The sequence below is a fragment of the Pristiophorus japonicus genome, chromosome 18 (assembly GCF_044704955.1).
Source record: "Pristiophorus japonicus isolate sPriJap1 chromosome 18, sPriJap1.hap1, whole genome shotgun sequence".
In the NCBI taxonomy this organism is placed as follows: Eukaryota; Metazoa; Chordata; class Chondrichthyes; family Pristiophoridae; genus Pristiophorus; species Pristiophorus japonicus.
In genome coordinates this window covers 47,650,389-47,666,373 of record NC_091994.1, presented here as the reverse complement: position 1 = coordinate 47,666,373, position 15,985 = coordinate 47,650,389, and the positions used below count along the sequence as shown (strand labels likewise).

At 46.6% G+C, this 15,985-nt stretch overlaps 1 pseudogene; it reads right to left on the bottom strand.

The window, feature by feature from the left end:
- LOC139229029 (Ig heavy chain C region-like) overlaps positions 1 to 15,985 on the bottom strand; it is a 61,066-nt pseudogene that overhangs the window by 42,492 nt on the left and 2,589 nt on the right.

Here is a 15,985-nt window from a genome sequence, read left to right as displayed (position 1 = left end):
TTACTTGGAGGGTGCGAGTCTCGGTGGGGTAGAGGAACAAAGGGATCTGAGTACAATTCACAAATCGGTAAAAGTTGTGACACAGGTTAGCAAGGCAATAAAAAAAGCAAACCAAGCACTGGGGTTTAGTTCTAGAGGTATAGAATTGAAAAGTAGGGAAGTTATGCTAAACCTGTGTTGAACCTTGGTTAGACCACATTTGCACCGTGTACGACAACTGGCTGTTCACCCTCCCTTTTCAGAATGTCCTGCACCCGCTCCGAGACATCCTTAACCCTTGCACCAGGGAAGCAACATACCATCCTGGAGTCTCGATTGCGGCCGCAGAAACGCCTATCTATTCCCCTTACAATCGAATCCCCTATCACTATAGCTCTCCCACTCTTTTTCCTGCCCTCCTGTGCATCAGGGCCACCCACGGTGCCATGAACTTGGCTGCTGCTGCTCTCTTCTGATGAGTCATCCCCTTCAACAGTACCCAAAGCGGTGTATCTGTTTTGCAGGGGGGTGACCGCAGGGGACCCCTGCACTACCTTCCTTGCACTGCTCTTCCTGTTGGTCACCCATCCCCTATCTAGCTGTGTACCCTTTACCTGCGGTGTGACCAATTCGCTAAACATGCTATTCACGTCATTCTCAGCATCATGGATGCTCCAGAGTGAATCCACCCACAGCTCCAGTGCCGCAATGCGGTCCGTCAGGAGCTGGAGGCGGATACACTTCCCGCACACGTAGTTGTCAGGGACACCGGAAGCGTCCCTGACTTCTCACATATTACAGGAGGAGCATAACACATGTCTGAGCTCTCCTGCCATGTCTCAACCCTTAGATTAACTTAATTTGGCAACAACAATGCTACAGGTTACTTACTGATAAAGAAAAGAAAAAAGAAAAGCTACTCACCAATCACCAGCCAATCACTTACCCCCTTGGCTGTGACGTCACCTTTCAATTTCTTTCTACTTCTTTTTTGCCTCCCTGGTGCAGCTGCACCGGCTGGCCTCTTGTAGGCCTCCCGACTCGACGCTGCTCCTCCTCCTCGTTCTCCCGCTCACCGACTGCTCTTTGATTTTTTGATGCTTTCCAACATTATACTCCATCTGCCAAATTTTTACCAATTCATTTAGCCTGACTATGTACTTTTGCAGATTTTGTGTGTCCTCCTCACACATTGCTTTTCCTCCCATCTTTGTATCGTCAGCAAACTTGGCTATGTTACACTCGGTCCCCTTCTTCCAAGTCGTTAATATAGATTGTTAATAGTTAGGGTCCCAGTACTGATCCCTGCGGCACCCACTAGTTACTGATTGCCAACCAGAGAATGAACCATTTATCCCGACTCTCTGTTTTCTGTTAGTTAGCCAATCCTCTATCCATGCTAATATATTACCCCAACCCCGTGAACTTTTATCTTGTGCTGTAACCTTTTATGTTGCACCTTGTCAAATGCCTTCTGGAAGTCCAAATACATCACATCCACTGGCTCCTCTTTGTCATGTATTCAACTATCATTGTAACCATGTATAAGCTGACTTAAGTTGTATGCCTTGAGAACATTGACCACAAGGGGGTGAACTTATGCGAGACACTCCTAACTTGGACTTTCAGGTATAAAAAGAGAAGCTCCACCCTACTTCATCACTTGAGGTCTTGGTAATAAAGGTAACTGATCACAGAGTGACCTTCTCTCAAGTATGGGCCTTGTGTGCATTTATACTGTATAGTAAGGACATATCATTGGCGACGAGAAACTGGGATTCTAACGACACGAGCATGGCCACTAGCAGCACAGAAGAGAGATACTGTGTTGGTGATGATTGGGACGACTTCATTGAGAGGTTACAGCAAAGTTTTGTCACTAAGGAATGGTTGGGACAGGATTCGGCCGACAAACGCAGGGCTCATCTCCTGACGGTTTGTGGATCCAGAACGTACTCCCTGATGAAGGACATTCTAGCGCCAGAGAAGCCAGTGGACAAGACGTTCGAAGAGCTCAGTAAGTTGATCGGGGAACACCTTAAACCAGCGAGCAGCATGCACATGGCGAGACACTGGTTTTACATGCACTGGCGGCGAGAAGGACAAAGCGTTCCAGACTTCGTGGCAGATCTCCGGTGACTGGCGAGCCTATGTAAGTTCCCAGATTCATGCAGAGCGGAGATGCTGCGAGACTTTTTTATTGAGGGCATCGGGCATGCTGGGGTTTTCAGGAAACTGATTGAGACTAAAGACTTGACCTTGGAAGCTGCGGCTCTGATAGCCCAGACATTTATCTCAGGGGAGGAAGAGACCAGAATGATGTATGACAAAAATCTTGGCTCAAATGTGGAAAACGACCAGGGAGTCAACATTGTTAACGCGGCACACAGTTCTCCAGGCAGACAAGGGCAATTGGACATGCCTCAGCATGTAGTCAAACCCAAAGGGGGAATTCAACAGAGACAATGGCTAGCTGAACGGCGATTCATCCCATCGCAATGGACAATGCGGCCAGTAATGGGGCCATCAACACCTGTTAATGGTGCGCTTAAGGACAGTTACAGAAACAGTCAGAGACAATCGACTGGTAATGGACCTTTTGTTTCCAACAACGGGGCCTCCTGCTCATGCTGAAGATGTGGAGGCAAACACCCAGCCAGAGCTTGCAGGTATCAGCAATATACCTGAAGAAACTGCAACGTCAGCGGTCACTTGGCGCATATGTGCAGGAAGCTTGCAGCCAGGTTGATGTATGAAGGAGGACGGGCCCGATGTAAGGCCTACAAGGCCAAATGAATATTGGAGGAAATCGCTGGAAGCTGAAGTTCAGCGAGTTCATGTGGAGCACATATACAGTTCATATAACAGGACGCCACCGATAATGATGAAAGTGCTCCTCAATGGCATCCCAGTATCAATGGAGCTAGACACGGGCGCCAGCCAGTCCCTGATGAGTATCAAACAGTTCGAAAGGTTGTGGGTGTCCAAGGCCAGGAGGCCAAAATTATTGCCGATTGACGCACACCTACGGACATATACAAAGGAGACCTTTCTGGTGCTAGGCAGCACCATGGTAATCGTGACCCACAAAGATTCGGAGAACAGGTTGCCACTCTGGATTGTTCCGGGGGATGGTCCCACATTACTGGAGAGGAGATGGCTTGCTGTCATGAACTGGGACTGGGGCGATGTCAATGCAATTTCTTCTGTGGAGCAAGTATCATGCTCACAGGTCCTGGACAAATTTGACTCGTTATTTCAACCCGGCATCGGCACTTTCATGGGGGCCAAGTTAGTGATTCACATAAACCCGGACGCCAGGCCCGTACACCACAAGGCCACAGCGGTGCCGTATGTGATGTGGGAAAAGATAGAATGCGAATTGGACTGCCTGCTGAGGGAAGGCATCATCTCGCCAGTTGAATTCAGTGACTGGGCGAGTCCGATCGTGCCGGTGCTCAAGGCGGATAGGTCGGTCAGGATATGTGGCGATTACAAGGCCACCATCAATCGGGTGTCACTCCAAGACCAGTACCCGCTACCGAGAGCGGAGGACCTCTTTTTTCAAAATTGGACCTGACCTCAGCTTACATGACCCAGGAGCTGGTGAGTAAGTCGAAGAAGCTGACCACCATCACGACACACAAGAGGTTGTTTGAGTATAACAAATGTCTGTTTGGGATTCGTTTGGCCGCCGCGATCTTTCAGCGAAATATGGAAAGCCTTCTCAAGTCGATTCCAAGGACAGTGGTTTTTCAAGATGACATCCTCATCACGGGTTGTGATACCGAAGAACACCTCCACAACCTGGAGGTGGTGCAACACAGACTGGACCGGGTAGGGCTGCGACTGAAAAAGGCGAAGTATGTCTTCTTAGCTCCAGAGGTAGAATTCCTGGGGATGAGGGTAGCAGCAGATGGGATCAGACCTACTGCGTCCAAAACAGAAGCAATCCAGAGAGCACCCAGACCCCGTAACACAACGGAGCTGCGTTCGTTCCTGGGGCTCCTGAACTATTTTGTTAACTTTCTTCCCAAATTGAGCATGCTGTTAGAGCCGCTACACGTGCTCCTACGCAAAGGTCGCGATTGGGTCTGGGGGGATAGCCAGGAAAGGGCTTTTGATAGAGCACGCAATATGTTATGCTCCAACAAACTGCTAACGTTATATGACCCATGTAAGAAACTTGTTTTAACGTGCGTTGCGTCGTCCTATGGTGTCGGGTGTGTGTTGCAGCATGTTAATGCCAATGGTCAGTTACAGCCGGTAGGTTATGCCTCCAGAAGTCTGTCCCAGGCAGAAAGGGGCTACGGGATGGTAGAAAAGGAAGCGCTAGCATGTGTATATGCAGTAAAAAAAATGCACCAATACCTGTTTTGCAGGAAATTTGAGCTGGAGACAGATCACAAACCCCTACCGTCCCTTTTGGCCGACAACAAGGCCATAAATGCGAATGCATTTTCCGCATACAGAGGTGGGCACTCACATTAGCTGCCTATGACTACACAATTCGGCACAGACCAGGCACTGAAAACTGCGCCGATGCACTCAGCAGGCTCCCACTAGCCACCACTGAGGGGGCAACTGAGCATGATGCTGAGATGGTCATGGCTGTTGAAGCTTTCGAAAGCGAAGGCTCATCTGTGACAGCCCATCAGATTAAAGTCTGGACAAATAAAGACCCGCTACTGTCTTTAGTTAAGAAATGTGTCCTGAAAAGGGACTTGGCAGCCACGTACGGGGCATGCCCTGACGAATTTAAACCGTTTCATAGGCGCAAGGATGAAATCTCGATTCAGGCCGATTGCCTACTGTGGGGAAACCGAGTAGTCATGCCCCAGATGGGCAGAGAGGTGTTTATCAGAGAACTTCACAATGAGCACCCGGGCATTGTCATGATGAAGGCAATTGCCAGGTCACACGTTTGGTGGCCAGCGATAGATGCAGACCTGGAACTTTGTGTTCGCAGGTGCAACACGTGTGCTCAGCTGGGCAACGCACCCAGGGAAGCCCCCCTTAGCCCCTGGTCCTGGCCCGCCAAGCCATGGTCACGCATTCATGTGGACTACGCAGGTCCTTTCATGGGAAAAATGTTTTTGGTTGTAGTAGACGCCTACTCCAAATGGATTGAGTGTGCCATTTTAAATTCAAGCACATCCTCTGCCACGGTAGAAAGTCTACGGGCAATGTTCGCTGCCCATGGTCTACTGGATGTCTTGGTCAGCGACAATGGCCTGTGCTTCACAAGCACTGAATTCCAGGACTTCATGGCAGGCAATGGAATCAACCATGTCAGAACGGCACCGTTCAAGCCGGCCTCAAACGGCTAGGCGGAACGAGCAGTGCAGATAATCAAACAATGGATGCTCAGAATCCAAGGGGATTCCCTACAAAGCCGCTTATCACGCCTCCTGTTGGCCAATAGATCCCGACCACACTCGCTCACAGGGGTTCCACCCGCAGAGCTGCTAATGAAAAGGATGCTCAAAACCTGGTTATCCCTTATACACCCACTATGAAAGAAAATGTTGAGAGCAGGCGTCAGTCACAATGTGACTACCATGACAGGAATACAAGGGTGCAATGTATTGATGTCAATGACCCTGTTTTTGTCCTTAATTACGCTGCACGGCCCAAATGGCTTGCAGGCACTGTGATTGCCAAAAAGGGAAATAGGGTTTTGGTAGTTAAACTTACCAATGGACAAATCTGCCGCAAACACGTGGATCAAACTAAAAGGAGGTTCAGCAACCCCATAGAAGAAGCAGAGGAAGAACACGACGTAGAGTTTACTCCACCACAGGTGACCGAACACTGGAACCAAGTGGAGGAGAGCCCAGTCACTGTGGGTAGTCCGGACAGGCCTGAGGCACCGCAAACATCAGACACTCAGGCCAGCGTCCAACAACCGGAGCCCCAACTCAGGCGCTCTACAAGGGAGCGTAAACCACCAGAGAGACTTAACCTGTGATCCCAATAAGATTTTGGGGGGGGAGGTGATGTCATGTATTCAACTATCATTGTAACCAATGTATAAGCTGACCTAAGTTGTACACCTTGAGAACATTGACCACAAGGGGGTGAACTCGTGGGAGATACTCCTAACCTGGACTTTCAGGTATAAAAGGGGAAGCTCTACCACCTTCATCACTTGAGGTCTTGGTAATAAAGGTAACTGGTCACAGAGTGACCTTCTCTCAAGTATGGGCCTCGTGTGCATAGTAAGGACATATCACCCTTCATCCACCCAGTCCTAACTCCCCTCCACAACATAAACATTCACCAGCCCTTTCCTTTCATTCGTTCGGTGATGATCTCATATTTATTCCCTCTAGTTACTAATTCACCAACCACTGGAAATAGATTTACCCGATTTACCTTACCAAAAGTTCTGAGCAACTGTATTAGATCTTTTCTTAACCTTCCTTGATCTGCAAAAGTCCTCAATTACTCTCAACCCTCCTCATATCTAAAGCCTCTCATCCCAGATATATCTTCTATCTCCGTCCAACAATTCCCCCTAGTTTTATCAACAAACCTCTAATGTTGCAGGTTATCAAACCCCTTTTTGAAACTCCATATTGTTATGTCTTGATGCTTGGGGTCACCAGACACCAGGGGGCGCCACTGTCGGAGGTCATCGGGCTGTACGTGCGTGTGCGCGGTCACTGATATATAAGAGCGGGTACTATGTCACGCAGGTACTTTGAGTGCAAATAAAGTTGAATCAGGTTTACGCCTGAGGCCATTTACAGTAACAAGACTCTTGAGTCATTACATTTGGCGACTTAAGAACCTTCGCATGAACAATGGGCACTGTTGAAATTCTGGAGAGATTTGCGGAAAGCGAGGATTGGGAGGATTTTATCGACCGCCTGGATCAGTATTTTGTGGCCAACAAAATGGAGGGAGAGGCTGATGCATTTCGGCATATGGCGGTTTCCCTCACCATTTGTGATCCGAAAATTTACGGCCTTATGAAGAATCTTCTCTCGCCTTTACATCCAATGGACAAAGAATACAAGGATTTGTGTGCTTTGGTGTGTGACCATCTTAAGCCAAAAGAGGGGATCATTATCTCACGCTATCGTTTCTAAACGCATGTTTGTGCTGAGGACCAAGCTGTGTCGGGATTCATCGCTGACCTTTGACATTTTGCTGAGCCGTGTAAGTTTGGGAACGTGTTGGAAGACACGTTGCGAGATTTCTTCGTGATAGGCATCAACCATGATATAATTCTTCGGAAGTTTTTGGCCGAAGAGAAGCTGTATTTGAGAAAGGCCACGCGACTGCCCAGGCATGCATAACGACTGATATAATTTGAGGCAGATATCAATGAAGAATCGGAGCACCACGGCAGCTACTGTAAACAAGATTGTGTCGTCTTCTGGCAGAGCTGCTTATGGCAAGGCCTACTCGACTGCTTATGTGAAACCTATAGCTGCTCAGAGTCTGCCAACTGGTACAAATTTTGATTTCACCCTGTTGGCATTGTGGGGGCAATCATTGGCCTCATCAGTGTTAGTTTAAACAATACGCCTGTAATGGCTGTTCGAAAGTGGGGCATCTTCAGAGAATGTGCCCAAAACTGAACAACCGTGCTGCCACTCATTACATTGTTGATGATGATCAGTCCAGTGCTGGCCCGGATACACAAGCCGGGTAGGAAGTGTATGGTCTATATTCATTCTAGGGAAAGAGCCAGCCGATAATTGTTAATGTGAAGCTGACAGGTGCGAGTCAGTCGATATTGAGCCAAAGGACATTCGACAAGCTGTGGGACACTGAGGCTGTGCAGCCTAAGCTGAGTCCAGTCAATGCCAAGTTGCGTACTTACACTAAGGAACTCATACCGGTGATTGGCAGTGCAGTAGTCAAGATGTCATATGATGGTGTAGTTCATGATTTTAGCATTATGGATCATCCCAGCTGTTTATCCGAACGTGGTTCAGCAGGAATTGGCTCGAGAAAATCAAGTGGAACTGGAATGATGTCAAAGCATTGTCCTCGGTGGATGACACTTCGCGTGCTCAAGTGTTGAAGAAGTTTCCTGCTTTGTTTGAACGGGGCATTGGTAATCTTTCTGGAGCCAAGGTGCAGATTCAGCTAGATTCTGATGCAAAGCCTGTCTATCATAAAGCTCGGTCTGTTCCTTTCATGATGAAGGAGAAGGTTGAAATTGAGCTTGGCAGACACCAACGTGAAGGGATCATATCACCGGTCGAATTTAACGAGTGTGCCAGTCCCATTGTTCCTGCATTGAAGAGTGATGTCACTGTCAGGATTTGTAGTGACTACAAGGTTATGATTAACCGATTTTTGAAACAGGATCAGTATACGTTACCGAAGGCTGATGACCTGCTCGCCATGCTAGCTGGTGGTAGGTCGTTCACTAAACTAAATCTGACGTCGGCTTATATGACACAGGAGCTTGTTGGCACTTCGAAGAAACTCACCTGCATCAACATCCATAAAGGACTGTTTGTCTACAACAGGTGTCTTTTTGGAATTCGTTCGGCTGCAGCCATATTTCAGAGGAATATGGAGAGTCTGCTGAAATCTGTTCCGAGAACTGTCGTGTTTCAAGATGACATTCTGGTTACAGGTCGCGACACTGCTGAACATCTGAATAATCTTGAAGAAGTCCGACATCGTCTGGACAAAGTGGGACTCAGGCTGAAACGTTCAAAGTTTGTCTTCATGGTATCTGAAGTTGAATTCCTGGGGAGGAAGATTGCTGCTGATGACATCAGGCTTACTGATTCGAAAACTAAGGCCATCAAAAATGCACCCAGGCCTCAGAATGTGACAGAGCTGCATTCATTCCTTGGACTACTCAACTACTTCAGTAGTTTCTTACCCAGATTGAGCACTTTATTAGAGCCACTGCACATGCTACTCAGAAAAGGCGACAACAGGATCTGGGGTGTGTCTCAAGATAGAGCCTTTGAGAAAGCTAAGAATCTGCTCTGTTCAAACAAGTTACTTGTTCATTATGATCCGTGTAAGCGTCTTGTATTGGCCTGTGATGCTTCAGCATATGGGGTTGGATGTGTACTCCAACAAGCAAATGAGTCGGGTAAGCTACAACCTGTTGCGTATGCTTCGAGAAGTTTGTCAAAGGCGGAAAGAGCTTACAGCATGGTAGAAAAAGAAGCTTTGGCCTGTGGGTATGGGGTCAAAAAGATGCATTAGTACCTGTTTGGTCTTCCTTTGAGCTCGGAATGCATCACAAGCCACTTATTTAATTGTTTTCGGAAAACAAAGGTATTAATATCAATGCATCGTCCCGTATCCAGAGGTGGGCGTTGATGCTGTATGCCTATGATTATGTTATTTGTCACAGACCGGGCACTGAGAATTGTGCCGGTGCACTGAGTCGTCTGCCTTTGCCCACACCTGATATGGAGACGCCTCAACCTGCAGATCTACTGTTAGTAATGGAGGCTTTTGAGAGTGAAGGAACTCCTGTCACTGCTCAACAAGTTAGGATCTGGATCAGCAATGACCCTATTTTATCGGTTGTGAAACGTTGTGCCCCCAGTGGTGATTGGTCTGCAATACATATGGAGATGTGTGATGAGACCAAACCTTACAACCGTCACAAAGTTGAGCTGTCCAGTCAGTCAGATTGTTTACTTTGGGGTAATTGTGTCATTATGCCTAAGAAAGGTAGAGAAAAATATTTACGTAAACTACATAACACTCATCCCGGTATTGTCCTGATGAAAACCATTGCTAAGTCTCATGTATGTTGGCCTGGAATTGACTCTGATCTGGAATCATGTGTGCATCAGTGCAATACTTGCATGCAGCTATGTAAAATACCAGCACAATTTCCGCTGAGTCTTTGGTCGTGGACATCTAAACCATGGTCGAAGATCCATATCGATTTTGCGAGCCCTTTCATGGGAAAGATGTTTTTTGTTGTGGTGGATGCATATTCAAAGTGGATAGAGTGTATTATTATGTCATCCAGTACATCTACAGCTAATATTGAGAGCCTTCGTGTCATGTTTGCTACTTATGGTTTGCCTGACATTATTGAGTGACAACGGATCTTGCTTCACAAGTCTTGAGTTTCAGGAGTTCATGAAACTCAATGGTTAGACATCTGAGGTCAGCTCCATTCAAACCTGCTTCTAATGGTCAAGCAGAGCATGCTGTTCAAATGATCAAGGAGATTATGAAACGTGTAACTCAGGATTCACTGCAGACTCGTTTGTCATGTATATTGTTCAGTTACAGGACAAGACCTCATACGCTTACTGGGGTTTCCCCTGCTGAACAGCAAACTCAAGACCAAGCTTTCTCTTGTTTATCCTGATCTGAATGATCACGTTGAAAACAGACGTCAAAGTCAGCAATGGTATCATGATCATGGTGGTGCATCACGTGACATCTGTGTCAACGATTCAGTTTATGTACTGAACTATGGTGAAGGTCCAAAGTGGATCACCGGTACTGTTACAGCCAAGGAGGATAACAGTGTTTATTGTCTTGCTCAAGAATGGGCAAACATGCTGATCAGGTTAAACTGCAGCACACGCATGAACTGGAACCATTTGAGAAAGATGCAGTCAGTGACCAACCAACCCATGTTCATTCATCAAAGGACTTTGCTGTCATTACTGAACCTGGACCTTCAGTCTCTGATGTGGTCATTACCATTCCCAGATCAGTTACTCAGCCTTCAGTCACAACTAACTCAGAACGCTCGCCGAGAACTAAAGTTGAACTGAGATGATCAACTCATGAGAGGAAAATCCCAAACCGTCTTAATTTGTAAAGAGACTGATATTAACATCTTGAAAGGGGATGTTATGTATTGATGCTTGGGGTCACCAGACACCACTACTGTCGCAGGTCATCGGGCTGTACGGGCGTGCGTACGGTCACTGGTATATAAGAGCGGGTACTATGAGCACAAATAAAGTTGGATCAGGTTTACACCAGAGGCCGTTTACAGTAACAAGACTCGAGTCATTACATAATATATATATATATATATATATATATATATATACACACACACACACAACATCTGCTACATTTCACCCATCAATAACCTCGCTCCTCAAAGAGTTCTATTAAATGCCACAGGTGAAACCTTGCTTGCTCTTAATGAGCCCATGTCTCTAGGTGAGTATTAATTCATCCTGTATTGTGACCAAGAAGAATACTATTGCGACTGTTAATCTGACTGGTTTATCGTTAGCTAGTTCATTCCTTAAAAACAATGTGTTACAGTGACAACCCTCCACAGATCTGACCCAACTTCCATATCCAAGGATCTTTGAAAGATGGTGGTCAGATCCACTGCAATTTCCTCTCTGACGAATTAGTCCATAGCATTGATTTAGACTTTTTTGTCGGGGGCATGATTAAGAGGTTTGTTGACACAAAAAGTGGCTTTACGGTTGATAGTGACAAAGAAAGCTGTAGACTGCAAGAAAATATCAATGGACTGGTCAGGTGGACAGAAAAGTGACAAATGAACTTTGATCATGAGAAATGAGGTAATGCATTTAGGGAGGGATAACCAGGCATGGAATGCACAATAAATGGTAGGATACTAGGAGCTGTAGAGGAACAGAGGGATCTTGCAGTGCATGTCCACAGAATGTAACAGGACAAAGAGATAATGCAGTTAACGACAAAGGGGATACTTTACTTTATTAGCCGCAGATTGAAATACAAGAGGGGATTTTATTCCTGAACTGCATAAAACATTAGTTATTCCACAGCTAGAATACTGCATACAATTCTGGTCACCACATTACAGGAAGCATGTGATTGTATGAGAAGGTACAGTGGAGATTCACGAGGATATTGCCAGGACTGGAGAATGTTAACTATGAGGAAAGATTGGATAGATTGGGGTTGTTTTCTTTGGAACAGGAGGCTGAGGGGAGATTTAATTCAGGTGTATAAAATTGAGACCCCTGGATAAATCCCTTAGCAGTGAGGTCAATAACCAGAGGCACAGATTTACAAAGATTGAACAGGGGGAGTTGAGGAGAAATGTTTTCACCCAGAGTGTGGTGCGGGTCTGTAATTCACTGCCTGAAAGGATGGTAGAGATAGAAACAATCACATTTAAAAAGTACCTGTATATGCACTTAAAATGCTGTAACCTGCCAAGCTACGAAACAAGAGCTGGAAAGTGGGATTAGGCTGATAGCTGCTTTACAGCCGGCACAAACACGATGGGCCGAATGGCCTCCTCCAGCGCAATAAATTTCTACCATTCCATGGCTTCCCTCAACATTCTTGGTTGCATGGAGACAGAACCAGAATTGTAGCAAAGTGTTGGGTCCCTTCACATCTAGACCACTTGGTGGTGTCAGGGCTGGGGAGGGTACACATGGTGACAAAACAAATATTTCCTGCACAGATTCTCTTCATTGGAAGTTAGATCAGTCACAGTCAGTCATTGTCAGCCTGGTGCTGTTAGCAGATCATAAACTATCTTCATTAAATCCTTCAGGTGTTGTTGAACAAACTATCAATTTCAAATGAATTCTGATTCTAGACCAGTACCTGGTCACTGTAACCCTTGTGCAGCCTCTTAATAGGAGAAGCTGAACAAACCTGCCTCGGGTACAAACATTTCAAATGATACAGCAGAACCACACAATGCAAAACAGAAGCACAACATGCAGCAGAGACCAAGGGGAGAGGGTGGAGAATGGGGTAGGGGAAAGAAGATGGGGTTGGTGAGGGATACAGGGTGGATAATGGGGCAAGTGACACGCCCAATAATCAGGCAGCATACGCGAGTGAAGCTTCGATCTATTTAACAGTTGGATTGTGCGACTGTAGCGGATGTTTTCGAAGCTGTCCCTTGTTGAACTATATAGGAGTACACCTTCCCACTGCTCCAGTCTGTACCGGGGACCGTCAGGTAGCTGCTGAGACTGAAGGTGTTGTCCGTGTTCCGCGACACCGCGCTGGTTTGGACCTCACTGCTCGTCGGACTCCCATCGACTGTCCAGCTGACCGCAGCGAAGCCCATGGACAGTTTGCTGACCAGGCAAACTAACGTGCCTGCTCCTTTAGCGCTCATCTCCTCGGCTGAAGGCCCGAGTACTTTTAGGTGAAGGCTCAGGGAGTTGCTGAGCTGCAATAGGAACCAGAGAAGGAGTGTTTGAATAAAGTTATAGAAATGTTTAACATATTTCAGAGTTTAATAGAAACAGATTTTAAAGGTTGCAGCTTCCTATAGTGGGCCCCAGAAGTTCACAGTGAGTGCATTGTCCCTTCAAGGTTGAACATGGTTTATCGAAACAGAAAGAACTACAATTTCTTGACATACAATTATTGTTTCGGACCCTCCTGGTGACTGGGTGGATTAGAGCATCACTCGCTCTGGGACTTCACCTCCTGCTCCCAGGATCCATCCCCGGTCTGTGCCAAGTTAGCTGATCTAGGGCGAGTGCACCAGGGACCCTTCACTTGGCCTCAGTATCCCTGGTTAGGGAGAGGAGTGATCCAAGACCTCACCCTGACCACGAACCAGTGACCTCTGCAAGTAGAGATTTCAAGTTGAAAATCTGCCCCAGCGGTGGTGTTTTGGCACAGAGTCATTAAGGGACTTGGGAGACACACTGCCAGTGTAAAGTGGCCCACACCCTGTCCTACTGGTAGCACATTCCCCTTCTACAATTTGCCCCTTACCACCCATCACTAATGCCCCTGTGGTGCCACCCACTGCCACAGGAAGGATAAAGAGATCTCAAACCCTCCCCTGTGCCAGTGGGTGAAGGCACCATGTGTGATCCTGAGCTCCACAGACCAGTCAAGTGATAGGTTGGTCCATGGGACGTGATGATGCACATTACCCAGAGATTGGGAGAGGAGAAACAAAATGCCAACATCTCCTTTTCCTGGTTGATATCCAATGACCCTTTTTCCACTTCCCACTCCCCCACTGGGAAGGTGCGCTGTTGTGGGTGTGAGGCGAGGACAGGACAAGGCCATTGACAGGTGAATGACCCGCAGACACTCACTGTCCCGGCCAATCTATGAAGAATGGTCAATTGGGGCAAGGCTCACAACTCCCATGGACAGGATCCTGAGGGAATGGGAGGGACGATTCTCAATATCCAAGTGTACATGGTCGGAAATAGGAAGTTGCAAAGTGTTTTGTTTAAACAAAAAAGGAAAATATACAATTGCTGATGTGGGGTAGCCGGTGATGTTAACGATGCAGCAACACTAACCCACCGGCACGGCAAACGACAGAATTTAGTGAGCCAGTGGTGTGGGCCCAGTCCGGGTGTTAGCGGTCAATACCAAACATCAGCACAAACCATCCAGCCTTTTCACAGCAGTGTCGGTCTGACTGGAGTCCAGTTACAGACAGATTATGGTCCCCACACCCCAAGGGGGGGGGGGGGGTAATTGTACCCAGAACCAGAGCTCCAGCCTTCATGTGCAGCAACCAGAATCATTTAGCAACAGGACACAAAGGAGCAGTGCCGAGGGAAATGGATGACTACGAAGGGAAGAGGGAAGGGAGTAGTGGCTGGGAGCAGTGCTTTTTTGGATGAGAGTCAGAAGGGGAGTTCCAGCATGAACTGTGAGGAATGGAGAGAGTGTACGGAGTTGGATGGGGTACAGTGTCCGAGAGTACGTGGGAGTAGAGAATTGGATGGGGTTCGGCATCTCTGAACTGGCTCAAAAGGCAATGTCAAGGACCTCAACTGGCACAGGGAGGGAGTAACTGTTGGGGAGGTGATGATCAGGATGAAATCGGTGCAGACAAATGTGAATTAGAGCGCAACGCATCACAATTCAAATCAGAATATGGGGGAATGTTGGGGATGGGTAAGAATGACAGAATAATGAACACGGAGCTACATCTATGGCAATAAACAGATCCAGAACGACCGATCGTGATCAGTCTAATTGGGAAGGAGAAATATATGGAATCGGGAACTATGTCTCGGCCAACATGTCAGTGCAGTCATGCATTCAGGTGCGCTATCTTTCTGAAAAAGACGCTACAAGTTACATTCTTCCCTACAAGTGGAAACATTCTCTCCATCGACTATCAAAACCCTTCATAGTTTAAAAGACCTCTAATCGGTCACTCCTCAGCCACCTTTGTTCAAGATAAGAGACCCAGCCTGTTCATCCTTTCCTGATATGTATACCCTCACTTCAGGCATCATCCTTGTAAATCTTCTCCACGCCCTCTCCAGTGCCTCTATTCTTTTTATAATAATATGGCAACCAGAACTGTACAGTGCAAGTGTGGTCGAACCAAGGTTCAATACAAGTTTAGCATAACTTCCCTACTTTTCAATTCTATACCTCTAGAAATAAACCCCAGTGCTTGGTTTGCTTTTTTTTTGTAATGGCCTTGCTAACCTGTGTCACAACCTTTACAGATATGAATTTGTACTCAGATCCCTTTGTTCCTCTACCCACCTAGACTCACACCCTCCAAGTAATACAGGACCTCCCTGTTTTTCCTACCAAAATGAAAACCCTCACAATTATTTGTGTTGAACTTCATCTGCCAATGATATGGCCATTCTGCAAGTTTATTAATGTCCTCCTGTAATTTATTGCAGTACTCCTTGGTATCGACCACTCACCTCTCCCTTATTTGGTGCCAAATGCAAATTTAGAAAATTGTGTTTTTAATTCCAAAGTCTAAATCGGTTGAATGAACAGTGGTCCCAGCACTGATCCTTGTGGGGCACCACTACCCACCTTCTGCCACTGTGAATAGCTACCCTTTACTCCTACTCTCCACTTTCTGTCCTGAAGCCAGATAATGATCCATTCCGCTAGTTGTCCCCTCACTCCGTGTTCTCTGACCTTGCTCATCAGTCTATTATGGGGTATCTTATCCAAGCCCTTTTGAAAATCTAGATAAATTACATCTACTTCATTACCATTGTTCACTCCCTCTGTTATATCTTCAAAAATTTCAATAAGGTTGGTCAAGCAAGAATTTCCCTTTTGAAATCCATGCTGACTTCATTATATT